This window comes from Myotis davidii, unplaced genomic scaffold (assembly GCF_000327345.1).
Source record: "Myotis davidii unplaced genomic scaffold, ASM32734v1 scaffold1187, whole genome shotgun sequence".
Classification (NCBI taxonomy): domain Eukaryota; kingdom Metazoa; phylum Chordata; class Mammalia; order Chiroptera; family Vespertilionidae; genus Myotis; species Myotis davidii.
Window position 1 is genome coordinate 1033906 of NW_006299714.1, and position 4994 is coordinate 1038899.

The window sequence follows — 4994 nt, forward strand, 5'->3', positions numbered from 1 at the left end:
ATGTAGATACTCTGCCCTTCAAAATTCTAATCTTTCAGAAGAAAAGTAAGTGTTCTTCATAAGTCACATTATTTAAAACGTCTATAGTCAGCACAGCAGACACAATGTCACATAGGGAAAGCGACAAAAGCCAAGTTCCTAGATGCCAGCTGAGGGCCAACCTGGGAAGCAGAGCCTTAAAGGTCAGGTCTGCGCCATTTGTTGAAAAGACAAATCTTTCCCCCTGAAAGGTCTTGGTACCCCCTTCAAAATCAACTAACCATAGAGGTTTATCTCCGGACTCCCAGTTTTATTGATTTCTACACCTTATGCCAGTACCTAGCTGGCATTGATTATTGTAGCTTTGTAGTGACTTTTGAAATCAGAAGGGGTGGGTGTTCCAACTTCGTTCTTTTACAATATTGTGTCGACTATTCCAAATGTATTTTAGGATTGCATTTGCTAACACTTCGTTGAGGATTTTTGCATCTATGGTCATGAGAGAAGTGGTATGACCCACAATGCAAATATTTGGATTGTGGTGCCCACCAAATGAAAGCTGAATTAACTCAATATCATGTACAATAATAATTATGGGCATTTCCTTCCATTGAACCACACATACTTAGAGGCTCAAAGAGGCTGCTTCTGGGCAGTTTAACATTCTCAGGATACTTTGTGTCTTGATTATTTCCCTTAGCCACACATGGTCATGAATGGTTCTTTAAAAAATATATGTATAGCCGAAACCGGTTTGGCTCAGTGGATAGAGCATCGGCCTGCAGACTGAAAGGTCCCAGGTTCGATTCCAGTCAAGGGCATGTACCTGGGTTGTGGGCACATCCCAGTGGGAGATGTCGGGACATGTGCCCCAACCAGGCATCAAACCATGACCTCCTGGATCATAGCTTGACACTCAGCCACTGAGCCACACTGGCCAAGCCAGTTTGTCATTTTTTAATATCTTTTTAAAAACCAGCTTTTAGTTTCATTGATTTAAAAAAAATTATTTTCTGGTCTGTATTTCATGAACTTCTAGTCTTTGTTACTTCCTTCCTTCTGCTAACTTTGAACTTAGTTCCTCTTTTTATGGTTTCTTGAGGTGTAAAGATGGGTTGTTTATTTGAAGTCTTTCTGTTGTGTAAATATACACATTTATCACTATAAAATCCCGTCTTAGAACTGTTTCCATTTTTGTTAACTTCAGATATTTTAACATTTCACGTTTGTTTTCTTTTGACCCTTGGTTTTTCAGGAGTGTGTTGTTTATTTATAAATCTTTGTGAATTTTCTAGCTTTCTTCCTGTTATTGATTTCTAGTTTCATACTATTGTGGTCTAAGATCCTGGGTAAAATTTCAGTCTTCTGAAATCTGCTAAGATTTATCTTGTGACCTATCATGTGATCTATTCTGGATGATGTTCTGTCTGGAAGATCTATTTATTATGTTGAAAGTGGTGTTTTGAATTCCTCTACCATCTTTGTATTGTCCATTTCTCCCTTCAGATCTGTTAGTGTTTGCTTAATATATTTATCCAGTGTTGGATGCATATATATTTCAGATTGTTATTTATTCTTGATGAATTTACCCCTTTATCATTATACAATGGCCTTGTCTCTTGTTACAGTTTTTGGCTTAAAGTTTCTCTCTGATATAACTAGCTGCCTTGTTTTCTTTTGGTTTCTACTTGCACAGAATATCTTTTTTGATCCCTTCACTTTGAGCCTATGTACATCCTTATGGCTGAAGTGAGTCTCTTTAGGCAGCATATAGTAGGGTCTTTTTTAAAAAAATTCATCTAACCATTCTATGTATTTTATTTTTAAAATGTTTATTGATTTCAGAAAGGAAGGAAGAGAGAGAGAGAGATGGAAACATCAATGATGAATCATCAATTGGCTGCCTCCTGCACAACCCCTATTGGTGATCGAGTCTGCAACCTGGGCATGTGCCCTGACCCAAAATCAAACCAGCAATCTCTTGGTGCATGGGTCAATGCTCAACCTTTGAGCCACACTGGCTGAGTCACTCTATGTCTTTTACTCGTAATTGGATGTAATCCATTTATATCTAGAGTATTTATTTATTTTTAATCCTCACCTGAGGATATTTTCTTTTCCATTTATTTTTCAGAGAGAGTGGGAGGCAGGGGGAGAGAACTTAATAATTTAATATGATTTCTTTTGTGTTATCCTGTAGATCACTTAGGCTTTCTTCACTCCTTTTTTTATTCTCTTTTTTTATTCTCTTCTGATTGGGTAATATCAAAGTTCTTGTCTTCTAACTCACAGATTCTTTTTTCTGCTTGTTCCATTGTCTTGATGCTCTCTATTGCATTTTGTATTTTATTTGTTGAGTTCTTTAGCTCCGAATTCGTTTTAGTCTTTTTTAATATTTGTATTTCTATCTTAAGCTGTTTGTTTTGAAAATGTATTTTTTTTTGGTTTTATTGAGTTGGCTTTTTTTCAATCTTTAATTTCTTTATTGATTAAGGTATTACATATGCGACCTCATTCCCCCCATAACCCCCTCCCTCACTCATGCCCTCGCCCCCCTGGTGTCTGTGTCCATTGGTTAGGCTTATATGCGTGCATACAAGTCCTGTGGTTGATCTCTTCCCCTTACCCCCACCCTCCCCTACTTTCCCTCTGAGGTTTGACAGTCTTATCGCTGCTTCTCTATTGAATTGTCTTGTAGCACACTGAGTTCTCTTAAAACAGCTATTTTGAAATCAGGTAAATTTCAGATCTCTATGTTTGGAGATGGGTTCCTGGAAGGATGTGATCCTTGATGGCATCATGTTTCCTCGATTTAAAGTAGCACCTCCTGTAGTCTTGACTAGTTGCCTTCAGGAGAAAGGAAACTTCCATCAGCTCTGCTAGGGATTCTGAGGCTTTCTCAGACCTTCTGGGCACACCTGCTCCATGCTTCTTGCTCCCTCTTGTGGCAGAATTCTTAAGCTAGTATGCCTTCTGTCGATCCTCATTGAGTGTTGACAGTGTATCTTGATTGGACTTAGTTTGTTCCTCTTTTTGTAGTTCCCTGAGAGAGGTTGTTTATTTGAAGTCTTTCTGTTGTCTAAATATATGCATTTATCACTATAAGATTCCCTCTTAGAACCGTTTCCTGACATTCTGGATGGGCTGAGAGAGAAATGAGCCCCTTTCACAGTGTTCCACACAGCTGGGGAAGCGGGGTGCTCACTCCCACGCTCTCACTTTTCCTTATTGGAGAAATCACAGGCTCAGAAGATCTCTCGGCCTTAAGCTGTGCCATTTTGGCAGATGGGCGATATGGGTAACATCAAACTGTTCGTCTTACCTTCTCCAGTGTGTCTAAACTTAAGTTTGCTTCAGCATTCTCCTGGAGTTCTCTGCTGGAAACATGGACTTCCACAATGGCTCTTTCATCTGGAAATGATTGTCTAAGACAGTGAGTGTTTTGCAGGGGTTCCTGGACTTTGGACAAGAGGGACTGGAGCTGGTTTACGGGCCACTGCAGGACCAAAACCTGTATGCCTATTACCAGATGCGTGGGTGGGCAGGACTCCTGGGTCCTTGGCATCTGGTGCTGGATTCCATGGCTCTCACAGAGGCATTTGTGTCTGAGGATGGATGCCAGGTTGTTGGGAGCAGAGCATGAACGAGGGGTAGCTTATTCTCTCATAACACTGATGTCATTCTACCCCCAGTGTGTATAATTAATTGCCCTTTCTATGCTGTATTGTCAGTATTGTTAATTGTGAGATCCTTTGCATTTCCTGTTTTTGACTCCCTAGGACCTAGCACAGTATTTGGCACATAAGAACTCAAGTATTTATTGAATAAATAAATGCATGATCTAGGCCTTGGGAAAAAAAGGATCTGAAGTGGGAAGACATTAATTAAAATGAGAGAAACCACACCAAGATAATAAAGTAGAAGTAAAAATAGCCTTGGTAGGTCTGTGTGCAATTAATGAAAGAAAAGATTAGGTGTAAAAGGCAGATCTACTGGGTGTGAAATCTTGATTTGATAGCCTCTACTTTCTCAGAGTAAGTTTTTAACCAGCAAAGTGATGTGAGGACAGCATTTGTTTAGGGATATTTGTTCAGCAGAGAATTTGAATTGAAATAATCTGTCATGCTAGAAATCCTCAGAGTCATTCTTGGCTTCCATATGCTGAACTGGTCAATGAAATTCTGCTGATTAAAATGAGACAGGCTTTTGGAGTGTGAACCAGTATCTTAGTTCAGGTTTTCAGCCTCTCTTCCCTGTATTGTAGCAGTAGCCTCCTAACTCATCTTCTTAACAGTCTCCTCCGCCCCCACTCTTTGTGCTCCTACCAAAGATTTTTCTAAAAACAAGTTTAGCCTGCCTAAAAAGTTACTGGTCTTGGCTAACTCCTTGGCATGTTATACAAGGCCTTTCACAACCTAATGCCACCCAACCTGTTTGGATTTGTCTTATATGACTCCTTTTCACATGAATATGTACATATATGTATATGTACACCTTGTTCTTATATCTATCTATGACTTGCACATATTGTTTCCTTTTTCTGGAAAGCACCTCCACCCTTCCCCATTTGAGAAAAACCACAAACCAGTTCAAATGTTACCTACTCTCTGAAGCCACCCTCTACTCTCCTAGGCAGGTTCAAGCAGATGGATCAGACCTTAGTCATTCTTGTATTTTTAGAACAGTATTACAGTATCTATTATGGTGCTGGCTTCTACTAGGAACTGAGTTTTTAAAATTTATGACAAAAGATGAATATTGTTTTATTTTAGAAAACAAATAATACAGATCTATATTAAGTAAAAGATGAGTACCATCTATCACTCCTGAAATACTCAGGTATAATCACCATTAAACCTAATTTTGTGTATATTACCTTGCCCACTTTTTATGCAAGCACACCCATGCATATGTGAGTGTAATTTTTAAAAACTCAAGCCTAAGTGTTTGAATGAATGAATGAATAAAGGAACTTAAGATATTATTTAAACAATCCACTCATTAAAGTCAAGAAA